This window comes from Bos indicus, chromosome 6 (genome assembly GCF_029378745.1).
Source record: "Bos indicus isolate NIAB-ARS_2022 breed Sahiwal x Tharparkar chromosome 6, NIAB-ARS_B.indTharparkar_mat_pri_1.0, whole genome shotgun sequence".
Taxonomy (NCBI): domain Eukaryota; kingdom Metazoa; phylum Chordata; class Mammalia; order Artiodactyla; family Bovidae; genus Bos; species Bos indicus.
The window spans coordinates 11,295,180-11,321,180 of record NC_091765.1 but is presented as its reverse complement, the minus strand read 5'-3'; the positions used below and the strand labels follow the sequence as shown (position 1 = coordinate 11,321,180).

Below are 26,001 nucleotides of genomic sequence, written 5' to 3'. Positions count from 1 at the left end.
TATTATAATTCATCTTTCATAAATCTTACAACTATAATAAAATGTAATATAATTTAAAAAGTAAAATATTAAAAAGAATTTATTCTCAATCTAGTTAACCTTTTTTATAACACAGGCCATACAAATAAGTTAATCAGTTATGTTTGCCATCTGTTTTCCTAGGATTCAAGATGTTAACTTAAATATTGGTATATTACATTTACTTGAAAAGAGAAAAATAAGACATTTATTTTTTTAAATGCATTATTTATTTCTAAACTTGAATCTCCTAGCATTTTCAACACTAGAGGGCGATGTGTTCTTGCTTTTATTATTAAAATAGAACCACAGCACTTCCTCTCTGTTGACAGCTGAAATGCTAAGTAGCTGATTAAGAGTGCACAGGTAACTGCTTTCAGGACAAGCATTCTGCTGTTGACATCGGAGAAACATCAGTGTTTCTTAAAATACCAATTACACCACATTTCTATGCCAAATACATTTAGTTAATTCATACTTGAAATAAAAACAACCAATATTATATTGCTTATATGATTCCATTTCCAAATTCTTAGTTCTGCTTCTTCATTAAATATATTTTTTGCTGTTGTACCCAAGATAAAGATAAATGAAATATCACCTGTTCTTAACATCTTACTAATTTTTGCAAACTTTTAAGATCTAAATCTTTTACTTAAGGGAACAAAATTATAATGTCTGTAATTCAAAGATGTATAAAACAAATTTTGCCACATCTTGTTTCCAACTAACATTTTCTTTAGGATATACAAATTTTATTTCTTAAATGGGTAGAATGCTATACTTTTTTGTGTGAAATAGAGTTACCATTCAGTTTTACATTCCTCTACTATGCAATCATGTTTGTGCCATAATTTCATTGGACCCCAAAAACATGATTTCTGAAGATTTGATTCTGCTTAAATGATTACCTCCTTTTAATAATCTTAGGAGTAAGTAAATAACATAAGATAAATGGAATAAAAACTTAAATACAAAAGAGAAATGTGAATATAATGATTTAGGTCATCTCCCAATTTACTTTACTTTTCAGTTCTATGTGGAAATATAAAACATAAGAATTTATTCAAAATAATTTAAAATTGTGGTCACAATTTCTGTTTAAAATGGAGTTGTGATTTATTTGCAAAGATTTCTAGATACCAACTTCTAGTGCACCCAGTTATATTTTAGAATTATATTATGTGTTTTCATTATAATTTATCATTTACCTGAGAATCTGTAAAAGATACCTGTTCGTATATAGTTGCTGATGATTTGAAAGACGATGAATCATTAGGAGGTTGTCCATGCAATGAAATTAATCATCTTGAGTAATATGTACAAACATATAACAAAATTTATTTCTGTTCATGTTTTGAGACTTTCCCAAAGTTATTTCCATAAATTAGTCATTAAAATTTGTTAAAGTATAGAGACTAAGAAATGATGTTCAGTATCACAGAATATATCATAAATGAGTATTGAATCAGATGGTAACATAGCTTTCAAACTATAACTGGAGTGCAAACATCAAGATGATTGAAAATGCAATTAAAAAATAGTTCTTAATTAGATTTAGTCACATCATTCAGCTCAAGTCATAGTCAAGGCCACACATACACATGCATGCACAATGCAAATCATAAAAACCCATTTTGGAAAAGTGGCCATAGACCAAATATTGCATAATAAGCAACATCACTGTCAGGATTAAGATCTGGCAGTTCTCTATGAACTGCTGCTATTGGTGTCTCTGGATCATGGATATAGATGAAGACACCCTAACCTATAGGGAATTTGTTCTATACACTTTCAGTTGGCACGTCCCTGCCTTGGCTGTGAAAGAGGCTGGGAAATAATTATCTGATATCTAATGTGAAGAAGTTGAAACTTCTATGATCATGTATTTTTTAAGCATAAGAATAGTTCAAATTGTTGAACAGAATAAAGATAAAATAATTGATAAAATGCAAATTAAACTAAATGACCTTAAAATATGAAATAATAATAAATTTTCATGGGACTGAAAATAAAATCAAAGACAACTGAAATGAATAAGATCAATAGAATCAATAGAAGTCAGAAGGGAGTAAATGGAGTAAAAATGTTCTAAGAACCCTGTATTAAGGTCATGATATTAATTGACTTAAGACATTGTTAAGTATGCATATTTTGATTTCTAATGAAACCAATACAGAATGTATATCTCTGGGACTAGTAGAGGAGAAATAAAGAAGTGCTAGAAAAAATATTTAATTAAAAAGAATAAGCAGGAAAAAAGAAACCTGAATATGTGTGACTAATGCAAAACAAAAAATATTTAGGTCTGTTTATGTTAGTAATCAAATTGTCTGACTACTTGGGACTCTCTGGGCTATAGCCCATCAGGCTCCTCTGTCCATGGGATTCTCCAGGCAAAATTACTGGAGTAGCTTGCCATGCCTTCCTCCAAGGGATCTTCCCTGACCCAGGGATCAAACCCTCATCTCCTGCATTTCTTGCACTGCAGGCAGATTCTTTTACCACTGAGCCACCAGGGAAGCCCTGATAATCACATTAAATATAAATAAACTAAATTATCTTTTAAAAACAAGATTGGCAGACTGACTTGGAAAAGCTTGCAAATCCAAATATATGTTGTTTAAAAGTTACACATGAAAGAATGTGTGAAAGTAAACATCTGAAAAAAGATACATCAGAAATATTTTAATTAAAAGAAAACTAATAAACCTATATAAATATCGGAAATTTAGATATAAGGCAAAAGAGTTACTAGAGATACAGGGATCACTTTAAAACAGTAAAAAGAAAAAGAAAAAACAGTAAAAAGTTCAGTTTACTAGAAATCATTAAATTTAAATTTATGTGCATCTGATATCATGATTTCAAATATATAAAGTAGAAATAAGCAGAACTACAAGCTATCATTTACAAATTTCCAATTACAGAGAATGAATTTATGACATATGCCAAGAAGTCATTGAAAAATCAGACAGAAGATTAGTAAGGTTAAATACTTATAAACACAATTAACACATTTTATCTAAAAGACATACTTAAACTATCATAGTCCACAGCTGTAGAATGCATATTGATCTTATAGGTATTTACAAAAATTAATCACACTGAGTCCTAAAGAGTGTCTCAATAAATTTCAAAGAACTAAACACCATATAGAAATGTACTATAACCATGATGTAATTAATCTAGAAACATAACAAACAACTAAAAAATTCTCATATATTAGAAATCTTAGAAACATAATTCTAAATAACTTAAAGCAAAGAAAAATTGAATATATACATTATGCTACAAATTATATCCAAAATAATACCTATGAAAATGTGTGTATTAAGCTATCATAATAGACAAATTTAGAATCTTACAAGCAGGTACTCATAAAAAGTATGAGCAAACAGTCTTCTCAAGAAGCTAGAAAATAATAAAATAATAACAAAGATGGTAGAAGAAAAGACATAACAAAACGGGCTGAAGAAAATCAGATAAAAATACAATGTGTGTGTTAGTCACTCAGTCGAGTCTGATTCTTTGCGACCCCATGGACTGTAGCCCCGCCAGGATCCTCTATCCGTGGGATTCTCCAGGCAAGAATACAGGAGTGGGTTGCCATTCCCTCTCCAAAAAATACAGTAAAAATATCTAAAACCTGATTCTTTTCAAAAGGCTGACAAATTTGACAAACATTAAGATTAAAAGGAGATAAATCACTTATATGCTACAGGGATGAGAAAGAGAAAGTAACTTTTCCTTCAGACATTGAAAAGATATGAGAACATTATTTATGACTTTATAAAAATACGTTTAAAAGAATTTAATTAAATGAACCTTTGAGAAAATGAAGCTTTATAAAAGTGACTTAAAGAAGCTTTAAATGAATACAGCAAAATGCAATAATTTGAATAGTCAAAAATATTCACACAAAGAACACTCCAGTCACTGATTCCTTCACCATAAGGTCCAATCAAAGTTTTAAGGAATCAATGATTCAAATTGTACACAATCTTTTGTCAAATAAATGAAAAAAAAAAAAAAAAGAACAATACCTGTCAACCTCATTGTATTAGGCTAACATAACCTGTTGTTTTTGGTTAGTTGCCAAGTCATGTCTCACTCTTTTGGTAGACAGCAGTAATTGACGAAGGGATAATATAAAAAAGGAAATTACAGGAAATATAATTCATGAATATAAAGTGTAAAGATTCTAAACAAAGTATTTATAAATCAAACTAGCTATCTATAAAAAAGAATGAAATGTTAAGACAAAGTTGAGAGTTGCTCCTGTAGGTTGATTTGTGTCTCCCTCCACACTGGTATGTCAAAGTCCTAGCCCCTACTACCTCAAAATGTGAACTTACTTGGAAATAAGATTATTAAAGATATAATCAGTTAAAATGAAGTCATACTGTACCAAGGCAGACCTCTAAACCCATCTGACTGGTAAAAAGAGAAATTATATAAAGGAGAAAATCAACACAACACAGGTCTTCCTAGGTTGCTCAGTGGTAAAGAATCTGCCTGCCAGTGCAGGAGATGTGATTTCAATCCATAGGTGGGGAAGATGCCCTGGAAAAGGAAATGGCAACCCACTCCAATATTCTTGCCTGGGAAATCCTATGGACAGAGGAGCCTAGTGGCTGTAGTCCATGGAGTCACAAAGCGTCCAACAGGACTTAGGAACTGAGAAATGAGCAATCAGCAATCAACACAACCCAGACACATGCAAGTGGAGAATGTCATGTGAACACTGAAATTATGCTGCTACAAGTCAGGAACTGCCTGAAGCCAGGAGAGAGACCTGGAACATCTCCTTCCCTAGGGCCTTCAGCTATACACAGCTCTGCTGACACCTTGATCTCAAACTTCCATCCCCTAGAACTGTGATACAATAAGTTTCTAATGTTTAAGCTACTCATTTTGTGAAACTTTATTATGGTGTGCGTGCTCAGTCACTGTCAGTCATATCCAACTCTTTGCGACCCTATGTACTGTTGTCTGCCAGGCTCCTCTGTCCATGGGATTCTCCAGGCAAAAATACTGGAGTGGGTTGCCACGCTCTCCTCCAGGGGATCTTCCCAACCCAGGGATGGAACCTGTGTCTCCAGCATCTCCAGCACTGCAGGCCGATTCTTTACAGCTGAACCACTAGGGAAGTCCTTATTATGGTAGCCGTAGCAAACTAATGTGGGGCTTCTCTTGTGGCTTAAGTAAGGAATCCACCTGCAAAGCAGGAGATGTGCATTCCATCCCTGGGTCGGGAAGATCCTTGGAGGAGGGAATGGCCATCCACTCCCGTATTCTTGCCTGGAAATTCCCATGGACAGAGGAGGCTGGTGGGTTACAGTCCATGGGGTCGCAAAAGAGTCAGGCACGACTTAGCTACTGAACAACCACAAACAAGCAAACTAATACACTAATTACTGACTAGCCCTTCATCCACATAAACCATCTTTATCCAACTTTTAAGAAATCATACATTTTTTTGTTTTCTACGAGTTCTTTGTCACATTTTCTGGTTCCTTCTCATCTCTCCTTGAAACGTGGAGTTCCCTAGAGCTTAGTCTTTGAACCTCATCTCATTTCTATTTACATTCATTTCCTTGGTGACCTCACACTGTTTTATGGTTTTAAACACTATCTAGAAGCTGATGAAAATTTTTATCTCTAGCTAAATCTTTTGCTTGTTTCTATTTGTGTGTTCAATCACTTGTTGGTAGTTCTACTTGGAAATCTAATTTATATCTCAAACTAGAATAAGACCAAAATATAAGGAACTACTACATAGAATGTAGGGAAAACCATGAGACCCTTCAGGTATGACCTAAATCAAATCTCTTACAATTATACAGTGGGAGTGACAAATAGATTTAAGGGATTTGATCTGATAGACAGAGTGCCTGAAAAACTATGGATGGAGGTCTGTGACATTGTACAGAGGGTATCAAGACCATCCCCAAGAAAAAGAAATGCAAAAAAGCAAAATGGTTGTCTGAGGTGGCCTTACAAATAGCTGAGAAAAGAAGAGAAGCAAAAGGCAAAGGAGAAAAAGAAAGATATACTTATTTGAATGTAGAGTTCTAAAGAATAGCAAGGAGAGATAAGAAAGACTTCCTCAGTGATCGATGCAAAGAAATGGAAGAAAAAAATAAAATGGGAAAGACTAGAGATCTCTTCAAGAAAATCAGAGATACCAAGGGAACATTTCATGCAAACATAGGCTCGATAAAGGACAGAAATGGTATGGACCTAACAGAAGCAGAAGATTCTGAGTCATTTTGTCAGATATATTCTTGAAGGACTCAGGCAAATGCATACTAAGACTTTAAACTATGCCAAATTGGCAAACATAGAACAGGAGGAGAAGGAAGCTCCTGGTAAATTCCTAGATATACTGAGGGAAGCCCTTTGCAGATTCACTGAGATTGATCCTGAAAGTGAAGAGGGAAGAGTGATCTTAAAAGATTTCTCAATCAGCTCCAGATACCTGCCGTAAGCTATTAAAACAGGTGTATGAACCAAGCCAGTCTTTAGATAATCTGTTGCAACTGGCTCAAACAGTCTATTATGGTAGGGAATATGGAAGAAAGAAAGGAAGACAGAAAAATACAAAGGAACAGATGGAAGCCCTTGTCATGGCTGTAAGAACTGTTCTTAAACAGCCTGAGAAAAATGCCAAGAGGGACCCAGGTGAAAACGGATGGGCTTGCTATTACTGTGGAAAGGAGGGACACTCTTTCTGCCCCCTTCAGATGTCTATGTCAGAAGCTTTCTCTATCTCTTTTATACTTTAATAAAACTTTATTACACAAAAGCTCTGAGCGATCAAGCCTTGTCTCTGGCCCTGGAGTGAATTCTTCTCCTCCGGAGGCCAAGAATCACAGAATCTTTTCTGGTTCAGCAACAACCTTTCAATTTTAAGAAGAAATGGCAAAAATACACAGAACTATACAAAAAAGATCTTTATGACCCAGATAATCACGATGGTGTGATCACTCACCAAGAGCCAGACATCCTAAAGTGCGAAGTCAAGTGGGTCTTTGGAAGCATCACTATGAACAAAGCTAGTAGAGGAGATGGAATTCCAGTTGAGCTATTTCAAATCCTGAAAGAAGATGCTGTGATTGTGCTGCACTCAATATGCCAGCAAATTTGGAAAACTCAGCAGTGTCCACAGGACTGGAAAAGGTCTGTCTTCATTCCAATCCCAAAGAAAGGCAATGCCAAAGAATGCTCAAACTACTGCACAATGGCACTCATCTCACACGCTAGTAAAGTAATATGCAAAATTCTCCAAGCCAGGCTTCAACAGTACATGAACCATGAACTTCCACATATTCAAACTGAATTTAGAAAAGGCAGAAGAAATGGAGATCAAATTGCCAACATCCATTGGATCATAGAAAAGCAAGATAGTCCAAGAAAAACATCTATTTCTGCTTTATTGACTATGCCAAAGCCTTTGACTGTGTGGATCACAATAAACTGGAAAATTCTGAAAGAGATGGGAATACCAGAGCACCTGACCTGCTTCCTGAGAAACCTATATGCAGGTCAGGAAGCAAGAGCTAGAACTGGATGTGGACCAACAGACTGGTTCCAAATAGGAAAAGGAGTATGTCAAGGCTGTATATTGTCACCCTGCTTATTTAACTTATATGCAGAGTATATCATGAGAAATGCTGGGCTGGAAGAAGCACAAGCTGGAATCAAGATTGCCGAGAGAAATATCAATAACCTCAGATATGCAGATGACACCACCCTTATGGCAGAAAGTGAACAACTAAAGAGCCTCTTGATGAAAGTGAAAGAGGAGAGAGAAAAAGTTGACTAAAACTCAACATTCAGAAAACTAAGATCACGGCATATGGTCCCATCATGTCATGGTGAATAGATAGGGAAACAGTGACAAATTTATTTTTTTGGACTCCACAATCACTGCAGATGGTGATTGCAACCATGAAATTAAAAGACGCTTGCTCTTTGGAAGAAAAGTTATGACCAACCTAGACAGCTTATTAAACAGCACACACATTACTTTGCCAACAAATGTCCATCTAGTCAACTCTATGGTTTTTCCAGTAGTCATGTATGGATGTGAGAGTTGGACTATAAAGAAAGCTGAGCGCAGAAGAATGGATGCTTTTGAACTGTCGCGTTAGAGAAGACTCTTGAGAGTCCCTTGGACTGCAAGGAGATAAAACCAATCCATCCTAAAGGAAATCAGTCCTGAATATTCATTGGAAGGACTGATGCTGAAGTTGAAATTTCAATACTTTGGCCACCTGATGAGAAGAACTGACTCATTTGAAAAGATCCTGATGCTGGGAAAGATTAAAGGTGGGAGGAGAAGGGGACAACAGAGGGAGAGATGGTTGGATGGCATCACGTACTCAATGGACATGAGTTTGAGTAAACTCCAGGTGTTGGTGATGGACAAGGAGGCCTGGTGTGCTGCAGTCCATGGGGTCGCAAAGAGTTAGACATGACTGAGCAACTGAACTGACTGACTATATAGCATAAAAAACTCTTCTCAATACTCTGTAATGACCTTTACTTTGCTGTACATCAGAAGCTAACACAACATTATAAATTAACTATACTCTGTTAAAAATTCTTTTAAAAAGACCAAATCTGATTGCCTGATACTTTTCTGAACCCCAAAAGGATTCCTCTCACTGTTTCCCCAGATACATAAATGATAGATGCATTATTTTGCTTAGGGACACACACACACACACACACACACACACACACACACACACACGTATGCACACAAGCACACACTTTGGGCTTAATTGACTTTCTTTCCCATCAGACTCACTAGATTTTCAATCTATTGGCTCTACCTGTAAAATATGGCTAGAATCTGAACAGTCTTAAAACTTTCTTTGCTGTCACTCTAATCCCTATTAGCATTATATCTAATTGATTTCTGCCTCTGCCTTTTCCCCACATCAGTTTTTTTTTTTTTTTTGCCAGAGGAATCATTTTACAAGTTATATCACATTAGGTCCCTCTTCTGATCAACTCCCACAGTAAATTTCATAGCGGTCTCTACAGCTCTAACTTTGTACCACTTCTCTTTCTCTGAACTCTCAACAACCCCACTGGCCTTCTTGATGTTCTCTGAATATGTTCTCTGGTAATTCTGTTGATAAGATAGGTAGGTACCAGAAGATGAAAAAGATCTTATTCAAAATGTTACAGATTTACAATTGCCTTGAAAATTGGACAATTATTGAAAAACTTTAATTTCAACACTGACATGGAAAATGTTTTTAAAAAAATTTTTTGAGAGAGTAGGAGGACAGACTGAAGCCATGAAAGGAGAAATCAATTAAAAATTGATTACAGTAGTTCAGATGAAGACACTGGAAAATGGAAATAGCAAAACAACAAGGATCTACTGTATAGCACAGGGAATTATATTCTACATCTGCAGCTGCTGCTGCTAAGTCGCTTCAGTCATGTCCAACTCTTAGTGACCCCATGGACTGCAGCCCACCAGGCTCCTCTGCCCATGCGATTTTCCTGGCAAGAGTACTGGAGTGGGTTGCCATTGCATTTTCCATATTCTACATCTAGTAATGAGCTATAATGAAAAAGAATAAAAAGTCATGAAGCAACAGTTAAATACTTAAAACAGTAGGGTGGGGATGCCAAAGGAGAACTTTAAAACAACAAAACAGAGGAGAAGGTGGAGAATTAGTCTCAACCCTATTTGGAAGCACATCATGGCTAAGGAAGGACTTACTCTATGCCAGGCACCATGTGATATACCTTATTTATAATATTTCATTCAATCTTCACAACAAATCTACAAGGCAGACATCACAACTCTATTTAATAAAGGAGAAATGCTTGATTTAAGCAGTGTGCTCAAGGGCCATGTGACTAGAAAGTGGCAAAGCTGGAATCTTAACTCGGCAAGCTCATGCTCGTAACAGCTACTCTATTTCATTCTCCTTTTGGAAACAAAGAGACAAAGACCAAGTACTAAAAATAAAAAGGAAATAGGTATTTTTAAAAATAGCAAGCAAAGTTTATATGGAAAGCAAGACTCAGAGCTGCCAACACAACACCAAAGCAGAACAAAGTCTCAGGACTGACACCAACAAACATTGAGAATTACTGTACAGCTGCAGTAATCAAAGAGTGTGGTATTGGCAAAATAATAGATACACAGATCAATGGAACAGAATAGAGAACCGAGAAGTAAACCCACACAAAGATAGTCCACTGGCCATTGACGAACAGTAAAGGCAATTCAATGGAGAAAGGATAGTTTTTTCAATATATGATATTGGAACAAGTGGACATTCACGTGTTAAAAAATATAATAAATACTCAGATATTACACCGTTCCCTAAAATTAACACAAAATGAATCAGAAACTTAATTGCAAATCAAAAAAAAAAAAAAAAGAAACTTGCAATTCCTGGAAGATAACATAGGAGAAAATCAAGATGACTTTGGCTTGGCTGAGGACTTTTTAGGTACAACACCAAAGGCTTGATCCATGAAAGAAAGAATTAGTAAGTTGGACTCCATTAAAAGAAAGAAAAAAGCTTCTCTGTGAAAGACATTGTCAAGAGATTGAAAAGACAAGCTACAGACTAGGGGAAAATATTTACAATAGGAGTATCTGATAAAGGACTGTTATCCAAAATATGGGCTTCCCCGGTGGTTCAATGGTAAAGAATCTGCCTGCAGTGCAGGAGCCACAGGAGATGTGGGTTCAATCCCTGGATCTGGAAGATCCCCTGGAGGAGGGCATGGCAACCCAATCCAGTATTCTTGCCTGGAGAATCCCCAGGGACAGAGGAGCCTGGCAGGCTACAGTCCATGGGATGGCAAAGAGTTGGACATGACTGAAGCGACTTAGCATGCAGGCACACATCCAAATTATATGAAAAACTCTTAAAACTCCACAATAAGAAATTTAATAAGCTGATTTAAAAATGGGCCAAAGATTGGAACATATATATGACCAAAGAAAATATACAGATGGCAAATAAACATGAAAAGATAATCTGCATCATATGTTATTAGGCAATTGCAAATTAAAATAGCAATGAGATACCACCTATTAGAATGGCTAAAATTTAGAACAATGACAACACCAAAGCTGGAGAGGATGTGGAGCCACAGAAGCTCTCATTCATTCATTGCTGGTGGGAATGAAAAATGGTACAGCCAGTTTGGAAGACCAAGTGACAGTTTCTTACAAAACTAAACATAATCTTATATGATCCAGCAATTGAGATCCTTGCACTAAAGAGATGAAAATTTACACTCACAAAATATTTTCATACAATTTATTAAAGGGAGCTTTATTAACAGTTGCCAAAACTTGGAAACAACCAAGATGTCCTCCAGTAAGTGAAAGGATAATTAAACTTTGGTACAGATCCAATAATTGGATAATGGACTATTGTTCTGTGTTAAGGCTCTCCCCAATGGATCAAATGGTAAAAAGTCCACCTGCAATGCAGGAGCCATAGGAGACTGAGGTTCCATCCCTGGGTTGGGAAGATCCCCTGGAGAAGCAAATGGAAACCCACTCCAGTATTCTTGCCTGGGAAATCCCATGGACAGAGGGGGCTGGCCAGCTACAGTCCACTACAGTCCAAAGGTTCACAAAGAGTTAGGCACGACTGAGTGACTAAGCATGCATTCTGTGTTAAAAAGAACTGAGGTGTTAAACAATAAAAATATATTGATAAATATTAAATGCATGTTACTAAGTGAAAGAAACCAATCAGGAAAGGCTACATATGGCATGATTCCAACCATCTGACATTCTGGAAAAGGCAAGACTGTTAAGACACTAGAAAGACCAATGGCTACCAGTTTGGGGAAGAAGCAAGGGCAGATGAATAGGTGGAACACCTGGATCTTTAGGCACTGACACGTCTATATTTTACATTTGTCAAACTGCAGAGAATGTGCAACACCAAGAATGAACCCTAATGTAAACTACGGACTTAGATGACAACAATGTGTCAATGTAGGTTAATCACTTATAAGTAATGTTGGTAGTGAGGGATGCTGAGTTTATGTATGCGTGTTGAAGGACTGGAGAAGGAAATGGCAGCCCACTCCAGTGTTCTTGCCTAGAGAATCCCATGGAAAGAGGAGCCTGGCAGGCTACAGTCCATGGGGTCACAAAGAGTCAGACACGACTGAGTGACTAACAACAACAACAATTTTGAAGGAGAATATGTATGAGAACTCTGTAAACTTCCTGATTACTTTTGCTTCTCTACAAGCTCTATTTTTTTAAAAAAGTGTAAGCAGCTTCACAACATTTATATATCATTTTCTAGCCCCTATAAATTTGTAGCTCCATGTGGGTACCACAGTCAGATGACTTTAAGGAGCACAATATGAGAGTCACAGGAATTATCTAAAAGAAATAATGTTCTTCACTGACGTTTTCTAAACAGCATCAAAAAATTACAATTCATAAAGTGAACTGATACTTCTAAAATGTTGGTTTTCCTTTCAACTTCCCTGTACTCCAAAGATACTCTGAAAATCTTCAAATGACAAAATTCCCATTCTGCCATCTGATTAATTATTATTTTCTTTCCTTCTCTTACCTGTTTTCTTTAAGACCTTATTATATTAACCAATTAACCTCACACTAAGAAAGCAAGTTAGCCTTCTTTTGGGGGGAATATGGGAAGAGTAAATGTTTTATACTGTTTTTTTGCAAGGGCAATGTTGTGAATATTCTCATATAAATTGTTTTTATTCTTTCACATAAGAAATAGAAATGTCAAGACTTGGTGGTAGAGGGAAAAAATAAAACACTTCATATCTGCACATTCATTCATTCAATGTTTATTGCATGTTTACCAAGTACCAGCTATATTTTTCATCTGATAAACACTGCTTCTTTTCAAAAGCAACGGAAGTCTATTCCACGACACATTTGAGTTGAAGAAGGCAGTTGCAATAAAATGTAAGTATGATAATAGGAAAAGTAAAAAATTATATGGAAGCAGAGAAGATGTGGCAAGAGAAAATGAGTGGACTGCAACACATTCTTTTAGAAATGCCTGTGAAATATTCAAAAGGAATGTCCACCTGGTGAATGTATCATAACAGAATTTAAGGTCTGTGTTGGAATGGTAGCTTAAAGGGTAGAAAAAGCCATGATATTGAGTGAAAGAGCTAAGGAATAGTGTACACAATAAAATGATAGATGTATATCATTAACATTTTTGATATTGTTTGAACTATGGTTAGATGAATGAAACCATGAAAGCTACAATCAATGGGACACAAATGTGTCTGATCAAAAACCGAATACTATATGTGAGTCAAGGATACAGTTGAAAGTTGACCTTCACTTTGGTGACCTGAGCAAAATGTCTAGTAGCATAAAGTCAAGTAGAAGATTAAATTAAGAGTTGAGAAGGATGTAGGTTATGAACAAGTTTAGAATAGCTGCAAGTAAAAAGAAAGTGAAAGAATTAATAGGAATACAAAATTTGTTGCCAAGTGAGAACTCTTAAGGGTGTGCTATGAGGTTTCAGATAAAGGAGAGAGTTCGGTGAATTGAAGTTATTAGAAGAGCACTTAGAGAGGGAAGTAAATTGTTCTAATCATTGAAGAATGAGACGATTTGGATTTTTAAGGGAGTGGAAAGAGATTTGAAACAGAGGAGAAAAATAAGATCCAGGACCAGGCAGGAGAATGACATGACCGATTTTGCCTTTAGAATTTCAATATAGTATTAATTTCCTTTGATTTTCCTTATACATTAACTAAAATGTATTTAATTAAATATCAACTTACATCCAGAAGTAGTAAAATGATTGCCATCAACTGATAACTGCTTTGGGTTAACTCAATAATTATTCTTTAAATACCGATATTATATTTAGTATTGATTTGCATCCTTGTTAACTATCTCAGAAGACAATCATGGAAGCATGAAACATAAAATGCTCGCTTAGTTCTCATATTCTTACAGGCAAGGGAACTATAAGATATAAAGATGAATGGATGAAGTTATACTATAGACGTGTACTTTTTAATCTATGAATGAACATAGGAGAGAGAAGAAATTGCCTAGTATTTAATGTCAAAGTTTAATTTCAGTAAATCACTAAGAAATTTATTAAACTGCAAGTTATTTAAACTTTTACATCAACTGGCTTGTTATTTGTGACTTTAATGTGTTAGTGATAGCATTATGCTTATGTTCACAAGTTACATTGAAATCCAAAGCTGCTTAGAAGCTACAATTTTAATATTTTAATTATTCTTCTTTTGAACTGAGGTATTACTGTATCATTATGAACAGAATTTGACTACAGCAGAAGTAACAAAAGGTTACTATCTCTTAACATTCACTTCAACAGTCACTTGTCTACCACTGAGTTTCTAATCTAGAGGCTCAATACATAAATGTCTGGAGAAAATTTATTGTTTTAGGGCAGTATAACTAAAGTCTATTGTTTAGTTTATAGGAAGTTCTAGTAGGTTTGTTTTTCATTATATTATCATGTCATCAGGATATTACCTCTGTAAAATTCCCTACTACTGACTTTAAGCTGCTTGTAATGACAAATAAACTCTTCCAATAGACATTCTCTATTCTGTATACAAATAACTATACATTTCAATTATCAAAATTATTATTTTAAAAAACTCAAATAATGAATGCATGGAGAATTTAGTGCACAGAAAAGTGAAGAGAGCTGTCCAATGTCACACAGCTCACGTGAACCCACATTTTCTGATGGATTCTATATCTCCTCCTCCATCACCACTGTTCTTCATCCATACTCTAAATACCAAGAAGCAGAATTCCAGTGCCATGAACAGGACTTACAAAGCACTTTATGGAAATGAAAATGAGTTTTTTTTTTTTGATAAATTATTTCCTAAATGTAGATTTCATGTATTTTATGGTTACTATATCTACCTTTTACTTAGATCTCTTACTTCAGAGCATTCTTAATCTTACACAAAATGAAACAACTGAATACTCCTTGCTTCATTCAGTTTCACTAGTGATTTGTGCCTATTTTTTATTTAGTTGCTTTATAGCTTATGCAATTTTAACTTTTAGATACTGCAGAATAAAACACCAGCGTGGCCATCAGTAGAAACAACGTGACTGGTCGCATATACATATACCCCATATAAAATTTCATACTCCCACCCTAAACTGATCCAGGATACACAATTCTCAAAGTTTAGAAAAAAGCATGAGAAAAACTCATGAGAACAGCTTTGCAATGACGTCAAGCATTTTGCTACTTGTGAGAGGCAGTTTTTTTTGAGATGCTCCTATTTTAATACTTGATGAGTAGAATCTAGAATTATAACAAATGATACTTACGAATGCTTTAAAAGGATGATAGACACTGTTCCAAAATAATTCACTTAGGAAACCTCCTTGGTTAAAAAAAAAATACTGGTAGATTATAAAATGTCAAATATTTTGCTGATCTTCAAAACATCTTGGGAGAAAAGAATAGGAGGAGTAAAGTGGTCTTGTTCGAAAAACCGTAGGACAATTTAAGATACTAAAACACTTGTGGTAAAAGTTAAAATATAATGTATATCTTTTTATTCTCAGTCTGGGTCAACATTAGTAATATAGAGTAGCTCAATCTACTATTCAAAGGATTCCGTGGAAAGAATTTCTGCCATGAGTAGGAACATGATGGTAGTTACCAAGCGCTCGCGTGTTTCTCATTGTGGAATTCCAGGGGTGTTGATAAAGAACACTCTGCCCACCGCAAAGCCTGCTTTGCAGCTGGTTAAACTATTCAATAAATAACAAGGAAACAATTGGATAAAATTACATAACAGCATAATTTTTACATTTACATGGTTTCCACATGTAAAACAAGTTTCATTTTCCCAATCTTTTCCCACCCAGATATATTCTGATGATGAATAAAATGTCTTACATTTTATAATCTCCCAGTATTTTTTTTTTTTTTGCCAAATAGGCTTCCAAAGTAAAGTATTTTGGTTCAGTGCCTAGCATCTTTTAAAACCGTTTATAAGTAACTTTTGTGATAATTCTAAACAATTTGTCAATATAGACCACATGAAATTTTTTTTAGTGTTTTACTAGAGAAAATTGCAAATGAAGTAACATTTGTATTTGTTTTAGTCCTATCCAATTTCAGTTCCTGAACCTTTGCCTTCTTGAGTTCTTCCAACCCCATGTTTTTCCTTACTTCAGCATGCCAGAAAATTAAGAATTAAGATAAACTATTTGGCATCTTTTACTGACAGTTTTTTCTTCTGCTTATGGTCTGGTTTCCTTAAGATATTTGAATGTGAATTAATTTTCAAAACTGTGATGAGTCAGATTAAAATGTTAGTGAAAGTTAGATTTAATGTTATTAATGTTCAGTTCAGTCGCTCAGTCGTGTCGGACTCTTTATGACCCCATGAATCGCAGCACGCCAGGCCTCCCTGTCCATCACCAACTCCCAGAGTTCACCCAGACTCATGTCCATCAAGTCAGTGATGCCATCCAGCCATCTCATCCTCTGTCGTCCCCTTCTCTTCCTTCCCCCAATCCCTCCCAGCATCAGAGTCTTTTCCAATGAGTCAACTCTTCGCATGAGGTGGTTCACATATGTGATAAAAATACAGTAGAGACAGTGCAAAATGTGATTTAGATCATTACCTCCAAGTGAAGAAGATTGGAATCAGTCAATATTCATCACTCAGGAGTTTCTTTAAATCAGTACAGAATGCTATATTGCAGACGAAAGTCCGAGTATTGATGAATGTAACTAATACTTAATTCTATTAATTTAACACCTGTCTTGTTTTCAACATTGTACAAGGAACTTTATGTATATTGTCATGTTTAACTTTCCCAGCAATTCTATGAAGTATAATTACTACTGCTGTTTTCAGATCATGAATCTGAGGCACAGAAGGGTTAATTTGCTTTTTCAAGGTTATATTATAAGATTCTAATTTAGCTTTGGTGGAATTTAACATTACCTCCTGGCTACTATTATGCTATGATGCCACCTCATCTTTAAATCAATTCATATTTGTTTATATGACTGCAGCTCTTCTCTAGAAAGGCTTACACTTCACAGTCAAGTCAAATAATCTCTATATTCCTTATCATGTAGAAGTTTATAGAAACCAGAAATATCTTTCTTACTTATGCATCTAATCCTTAGATATTTTCTTTCTTGGACTGGCTCAACAGAGAATTAAAACCAATATATTTAAATTTTTAAAACTCAATTCTTTGCTTAATTAAGAAATTTATCATGTTTTCTTTGAGGACTTACACACTCTATAAAATGAACTTTTTATAAAAAGTTGGTCTTATGCTTTAGGGCATATTTCTGATTAATACATTATTTCTTCTATGTAATTGTAAGCAATCATTACTTACTTGAATGCTGTTGACCAGTCTTCTAACCAAATGCTAGAGTGGGGCCTTAGGTGGGTAGAGTGTTCATGAAAGCCTTTATCCACACTCCTATAGTTACACAACGTAAAACATGAGACACCTCGGTAGCTACCATTTATCTCCTACTCTTGGCAGACATAGCTTTCATGGAAGTCTTCTGGATAAGTGGTGCTCCAACCTGTGTTGATTGCTTTGATTGACTGCAAATTTCACAGATTTCCAAAATGTACAGAAACCACCTCCCAATATCTTTCTGCTGGTGTCACATAATATAAAGCAAATCCCCTTTCCATTAAGGAAAATACCCTGCAATATATAAAGGTAACTGTAGTGTTTCTCCATAGTCCTTTCCCCTTAAATATCATTGTTTCTTCAACTATTGTTCACAAGACATGCTTCCCAGATGCCACCTCACCTTTTACATTTATCAAACCCCTTCTATCTCCTACAGGTCAAGCACTCTCTTAGCATTCCTGCCATTAAATTTATTGGTTACAGGATGGGCACTGATAAACACACAGTAATTACACCACAAGATAGAGGTATTGTGATCTAACTGTGAGAGGGAAGTAGAGTCAGTGGTCTACCCTGGGGAAAAGGAAGCTCAGAGGAACCAGAGACTGGCAAAGACGCTAAATGATGTCAGACCTGTGCTAACCAGGGTCACTGTTTCCTTGCTCTTGATGCTGTGATTCTGTTAATTCATTTTAAGTTTGCATTAGCATTGTATTAGCCTTATTATATTTTGGGTTCTTGTTTGAAGTACATTTGTAACTGATGAAATGTTTTAAAAAATTCAATAATTACATTTACCCCTCTGTAATTTCATTATGTTAAGTCCATTGTTCCAGTGAAGTGAGTAATGATTAGGAATATTGGTTTTTACACCCACTAATTTGTGAGAATAAGATAGGGGATCAGTTCTGCTGCTGCTAACATTTCAATAATAGTACTCACTTTCAGTCTATAGGAAAAAATACAGTAATTTGAGATCTTTTACTCACACACTACTTTTAAATTCTTTGTAAGTATACAGAGAAGAAGCAAAGTTGAGAATTACATTTTCTAAAATTGATTGGTCTTTCTATTTTCCAAAGAAAATAACACTAAATAGTATGCTGTGTCCTAAGCTTTACCAGACAATTTCACAGAACCAAGGATAATAATCATCAGGTAGAGTCAAAATTCAGCTTGGCAGCTTGCATATTCAAGAAGTTGCTACTCCTCGTTGCATTTGTCTACAAGATGGAGTAATATTCTCAGTTTGGCATGTAACTTTTCAATAGGCTTTCTGGGTATCAGTTCATCAGAAAGGTATTTCCTGACCAGCTTTATAGCTTTCACCTATACTCTTTAAACCACCACCTTGGTATATTCACCTTTATAGTACTTAGTAGCCCATAGCATCTTATTTGTTTAATGCCTGCTTTCTCCCACCAGAATACAAGCCTCCTAAGAGTTGTTTCGTTCACCCTAGTATCTTGAATGATATCTGGCACATATTGAAAATAAGAGAGAATATTTATTATCATTATCGCTATGAACATCACTGAATAAAAATGATATGCTATTTTTTCTGTTTAAAGTGAAAAATATGTCTAGATGGAGAAACAGAATAATCTAAGTACTAAATTGAGTTCAACTTGGTTTGACTGATTTGAAGATCTTTTTTGTGTTTATTCAAAAAGTGCCTTATTCCAAGGAAAGTGGCTTCACAAACAGATATCAGGAGCCATCATACTTGAAATGGATTAATAAGTGTAATTTTTAAATGATTTCCTGTGTTTGATTTTACATATTACAGTATGTGAAATCTCAAGTGCATTGACATAACTATTAGTGAAAGATTGGTTGTGAAACAGATGAAATTTAATTCTGGTTCTAATTATCCATTTGCACTTTAGAGTAATGAATAGAATTGGGACTTTTATATGCATTCACAGGAGCATATGCATCTCTGCATCTGTTTCCTTTCTTGTATTAATCTTTAGTGTTGCTATATTTATATCTGAGGTTTAAATTATTTTTGTGTAGGCGTGAAAGACTATTCAGTACATCAAGAAGAACTCTTTTGAGATGTCTGATGAAATATGACAAATTCTGTGGAACAGCAGTCTACAATTGAATTTTTGCTTCAGGAATGGAGTCAAGCCAAAGCATCTTAATGTGCAAAATAGCTTTCCCTTCTCTCTTTTTCTTCCATTAGTATGGCAGTGGGCCTTTAGGCTGAATATGAATGTTACTATGCTTAAACTATTAAATATAAAAATGATTTATGGGAGTTTAAAATACCAGTATAAGGATTATTTACATTTATTATTATTTTATTTTTGCCACTAAGCTGCATTTGCTGCATAAAAAAAAATTCCACTGACAATGAAAGGGAAGTATATAGAAAAGGAGCAAAGGATTCTACTTAAAGGACTTAGCCAACTAAATGAAAATTCATAGGTAGGTGGGTAGTCAATATTTTAAAGTCGACATAACTACTTCTCTGACATGGATTTCTCATCCTATCTCATCTTTTATGGTTTAATGTTCTTTACCCTCCTTTTCTGAGCATTTTTCCACCCATTCCTGTGTTCAGACTTGGCCATTAGATAAACAATAGCTGTTGTACTAAACATGAGTGGTGTGCTCCTCAAGTTTGCAAGAGAGTGTTTAAGCTGAAGTGGCAAAAACAAAGACAAAAGAAAGGAGGAAATGGGGAAGAGAAGAAAGGAAAGAAAGGATGGAGAGCGGGAGGGAGGGAGGAAAGAAGGATGAGAAAGAGGTCAGGGAAAAAAGGAAGAAGGCTGGGAGGAAGGAAAGAACGGGGAGAAAGGAACAGAAAAAGAGAGGAAGAAAGGGAAAGAAGGAAAAGAACAAGGTGAGTGAAAAGAGATTAAGGAAGCATTTCTACATTTCCTTTTTGTTTGAACCTGCCCAGCTTTCAACTTCCATAAGAATATGGTGGAAAACAAATTCTATTCAAGACTTTTAATGAGGAGGTTAACTGCTTGAAATAAAGCACAACTCAAGTTTAGCCGATGGTGGAAGCTCCAAAATGGAGGGAATTCTTTTAATCTGGGGAAAAAGAACTTTTTGTTGTGTGCCTGCTCATGTGTGTTAGCTTACTAAAGTTGCCTTCTTACTGAAAGCTACAAGTATTTCAAACATTTATTTCTAAGAAGTCTAAAAATTGAGTTTGGCACAGAAGTTTCTGTTCTAGAACTTAATAGAGTCATTGGTTTTGTTTTCTCAGAGGCTTTGAGTATATCACCAAATTAAGTTCCCAAGCGTTCAGTACTTTTTAACTCTTTGATTTTTTTCTCATTTCCTTAATTCCAATTGATTAATCATGATTATCATTTAGAATTCATAGAGTGTTAAATATATCTCTTGACGTAATATTTTTAAGGTCATCTAAATAGGAAAATTTCCTCAATGAGTGACTTTGAAAGCCAATATTTAGTTTGTTACATACATGCTATTTTGTTATAATCTATGTCATGACCTGAATTATATGGATTATAAATGGACATAGACAAATTATAAAAAGACATATGAAATAAACACATCAATTTATATCTGCAAACATGTTCACCAGTAGGAATGTAGAATAAGTTACTTTTTTTTTTTTTTTTTTAATCTACTTGTCTTGAAATACTAGAAGCCATTGATATGTTTGGGTTTCATTATCAGACTATTTTGGATTGAGGGAAACCTGTTATCAATTCAATATTATTCCAAAAGAAATTTAGATTTGTCAACTCTAGAATGTGATAGCATTCCTTAGAAAACTGAGATAAAGAAACTTGAAAATAAGACCGTATTTTGAAAGTTCTACATTGCAGTTGACACCTCTAAGTTCTGAAGACTGCTGAAAATAACTTTTTAAAAAGAGTGCATTTGACACTCCGTAACAGTATAGCTGAAGTTTCCTGAAGTGTTAAAGGAAAGGTTGACTAAATGTTATTCCCTGATGGCTGAAGGCAGCAGCATTATGTCTGCCACCTGACCCAATTTTTTCTCACTTCATAAACTTAAAATAAATCAACAGACAGCATGGTTTCCCTTTTTCCTCGTGATTTGGAATACATAATGAATGACAGTTAACTTTCTCTCTGCTGTCTGGCTTCACAAGATGTATGTCACCACAGTCTTAGTAAGTCTACTTCTACTGTAAATCTTACTAGGCCAGTTACTTTCAGAAAATCTCACACTGCTTTTGACATGTATCCAGATGTGGTATTTCTGACCACTCTGTCATCCCCAAGACAATGGTGAGATGGTGCATCTCATCTTTTTATTTCTCTTCCTGCTCCTGAGTATCAACTATGTTTTACAGGAGTTTCAGCTACACTGTTTACATTTTTCATGAGAGCAACCTTTAATAAAGAAGACAATCTTGTTATTTGAAAATTTTACTGTACTCAGAAAATATATTTGTTCTTTAAATAGCCCAAAGTTTTAACTAGAGAAAAAAAGTAACATTTCAGGCTAGATTTTAAGCATAATGCATTATCAATGAATTTCAGCCCAGAAAGAATTAACCTTCTGGGTGCACAGCTTCTCTGCCTTGGCTTCCAGCCAGGACTGATATTCTAGCTTTATTTTATAAGTTTCCCCAGCTGCTTTCCAAATCTAGGGAGGCTGCACCAGCTAGAATCTTCTAGTTTGATCAAAGCATGCTAAATGTTTCTCTGTTCTTCTTCCTGAGTAGATGCTACTCTACGTAACACAGAAAGTTTGATTTTTGGATTTTATTCTTAAAATAAACCTTTCCCACTCAAACAGAATCTGCTAATCATATAAATGTAAGACTTACTGGGTACAAATATTTTACTGACTTAGAAACATTTATCTAGCATTTTTAAGGAGTAAGGTTAGCACTTAGATTTGAACTGACTACATTTTTTAAGAATGATTTTTTTTTTTTTGAGGTGGGAGAAAAGAATAGGTACAATAGTTTGAATATTCAGATACAAAAGACTGTCCTTTGATTTGCATACATATATAAACATGTATTTCTATTTTGGCTGTCAAATACAGAAATTCCAAATAACGATTTTATGTATTTATATATAAATAGTCTCCATATACTATTTTTTTGGTATTTAAGGAAAATCATCTAAATGGACGTGTTACTTAGATAATAACTTCAGATGGAGAAAACAAAATGCAACTTACTCACATTTTCAAGTTTATGGAAAGGAAAACAAATATTAAAATCCTTATGAAGTTTTACCTTTTGTATTTAAGAATGACACCTGAGTTTCTAAATTGCATTAATATTTTCTCTCTAAGGCTGAGTTTCAACTTATAGTTAATAATTCATATATATAATTTTTTCAAAAGATATTCTAAGCATCAATCTTAGCGCTGACCAACTGCCATTAAGATGGGATAAAAACTGATAAACAGATTCTGCTTAGTGTGCAATTTTCAAAAATCTCCATCAGCTTATCATAAGACTTCTATCAATGTAGGTGCTATGTAATATTGATCAGCATAAGATACATATTCACAAGATTCCTTATTATAATAATATCAATAATCACAGTGGGCATTAAAGTATGTTAAATTCTCATTTTTGCATAGAGATAAAGGTACATGGCAAATACATTTTGCTTATTAATCACTCATTTTTTATGAATTCCAGTTGAAGACTTAGACTCTTCTAGTCAGTGGACTTTACATTCTCTACATACATCAGCTTCGTGAAAAAGCCATGACCAACATAGCATCTACTTGGCATCTGGCTATAGCTAGCAGGAATATTTTAATAGAAGAAATTTAAGTTATTATTCTGACATAAAAAAGACTTTTTAAACCTTTATGGGAAAAAAACTGCCTCCTAGTTTTGGAGAGATCCAGGCAATTACAACAACTTTTGTCTTCATGTATTTCCATTTGTGTACAGAAACTCAAAGAAGTTGAACCATAAAGTTGGTGAGAAACTGAATAACTAAAATAACTAAGGCAACACATCAACGACTTTGTATGCAATTTACTTTAAAACATTTATGATCTTAAGTTGATGAAAAATATCCTGATAAACTAAACTATGAAAGTAAGAAAAGGTGAGTTTGAAAAACACATAATAAAGTATGAACTATTGAAACTTTTCTAGAGTTATATTAGAACTCACGGTACAACCTATCATAACAAAATATAATATCACTTGAAAATACTCTTGACAGTAACTCTGAAAAATACAGCATCTTATAAATGAGGACAAATTACAAGGAAAATACAAGTTTAAGTTTCTATTTGTATTTAGCTTTCTCTAATCAGAGATTTTGGAAGAGATTAATGAAAGTCATACTTTAAGTAATATCTCTTGTATTTCAATTTATTCTGTGCATGAGGAATTTGGAGGTATTTACAGGTATAACATAAAGCTGTTTTTATCCTCCTGGGAATCTGTGCTTATGGCATATGGCATATATTGTTCTAAGAATTTATTTTTCTTTCCTAATAGGACCTAGTAGAAAAGCATCTATTTCTTTAAAAGCAATTTATGGCTGCATCATACAATTTCAAATGTCTGTGACAGCTGTTTCTCTAAAGCAGACCATTAGGACAGAACGTGGCCATAAATCTCAGGTCCCAAAGAGAAGAGTTCCCATCTTGAGTAATTTGAATGCCATGTTATCAGTAATACTTCTCAGGGAAACATTTATAACTCCACAGTTCAGCTGTTGAGTTTGGAATATTTGCATTTCAATATGAAAAGGCTAAAACTGTTATCAAGTGGGGTCTTTATTATGCAAATATTCTGGCAATAGTTTACAATATTTCAAGTTCTGTCTTTTTTTAGGCAGGACTGTATTTTACCTTTACAGTGCAAATATAACTTTATAATAACAGGTAAGAGCACATATGTTGAAAAGGGAAACTGCATTTGGTTTAAAACTACATAAATCTTCTACCTAAATCTTTCACAAATAAAACTTTATTGTGTTCAACTTGTTTACATAGCTAAGCAACATATATTCATTTAATGCACACACCTCCATTTCAGCAAATTAAGCAATAACTTACCTAGAGAAGCATTTCATTTTTTTTTTCTCTTTTCCTAACTTCAATTTATCCCGAGTTAGAAAATGAGATATCCAGTATTTCAGGTTCCTTGGGCTCCAGGTTAATTAGAAGGAGATTTCAGTTCGTACAATCTGCTTTAATATTCCGAGAGCACTCTTTAGCTCTAGTCCTAGTATCTGAACTCTTCCAGCAGAGTCTCTTTTTATTTATACACACATTGTCCTTTTCAAAACAAGCAGCCAGCTGGAATGATTCAAACCTCTGTTCAGCACACCGTTAAAATGCAGCTTCCTCCTTGGACACGAGAATTACACCAGGGAGCGGACCGAGCACAGCAAAAAGGCTATGAGAACTATTTAATCACCAGAATAGCAGCTGCTCCGCTCCACTCTTGCTACTGCTGCTCTGCTTCTTGTTTAGCTGGAGTCGGTCTTTCCCTCCCTCCCTCTTTCTCTCACATCTCCAGAACTAGAAAGGCAGCCGGTTTATGATTGGCAGAAACAGCCAATTCCTTCAGCTAATCATCCTCAAGACTTTCAAGGACCTGGAGCTGTCGTGATGTCATCCAGTCAGGGGGATGTTACACATGAATACATTCCAACAGAAGCTAATTCAGCGATCAGCTGCATTCCTCTCACACCAGGGTGATTGATTAGGTGCTCCTGGAGGATTTGCATAATCTTTCATTGTACAGTTGGACTATTTCTTATGAAATTCGAGAGTAAAATTCCACTTTGCAGCTAGGACACTGTACCAAAAGATTCTATTGGGTGAAAAAAGAAAAGTTCATGACACGGTTTTCTGAGGTAAGTGTGTGCCAGTCAAGCATGAGTTATGAACTCAACACAAGCCAACCATGAGCAGGAGGAAACTTGAAATCCTAGTGACCCATGTATTCCTGAAATTAATAATAATGTTTTAGATCATAACAAATGGTAGAAGAAAAAAATGAATAGGCATATGTGTGTGTGTTTAGTGTATAAATGGTTTCATTGAGGTAAATTACTGAATTATTATGGAGAAGTTCTATTCCCAGCATGGACAAAAGTTGTCCCCTTGTCTCATTTTCTATTTGGCAATATAGGATGAGGATTACCTGCTTTTTGTTCTCTACTAACTCATATTAACTCATAATATATAAATTGTATTTATTTACTTTATGTAAAGTTCTTGAACTTCTTTATCCAAATACATACAAGATAAAGATAGAGTACTTTCAAGTATATTTCTTCATTCCAGGCTATCTAATTCTTCAGGCTCTTATTGTTTCTATTTTATTTAGTCTGCACCATTTAATTTAATGGAATAAAATGTTCCAAAACTGGATGACAGTTTGGCCCAAGACCTCTTATAGGCTACAGTACAGAATTTCAGGCTCTTCTCAGGCTCAAAGTTCTATTCTGGGATATTTGTGTTTTGGTGAGAAAGAATTCTTCTAGAATTGCTGGGCAGTATCAGTGACCCTTTCACTGTGCTGCAAGTGTGTGTGTGGGGGGTGGGCCTCAAAACACACTTCTTTGGTGATA

The 26,001-nt window shown here is 34.9% G+C and overlaps 1 protein-coding gene across 1 annotated transcript in view; it reads right to left on the bottom strand.

Annotated features, from left to right (window-relative positions):
* The window catches only part of LOC109560113 (bifunctional heparan sulfate N-deacetylase/N-sulfotransferase 4), a 317,526-nt gene extending 292,614 nt beyond the window's left edge, over nucleotides 1–24,912 (bottom strand). Inside the window, exon 1 of the mRNA XM_070791024.1 lies at nucleotides 24,476–24,912. The gene's annotated coding sequence lies outside the window, so the exon portion shown is untranslated. The remainder of the gene's footprint in view (nucleotides 1–24,475) is intronic.
* Nucleotides 24,913–26,001: the final 1,089 nt, after the last annotated feature.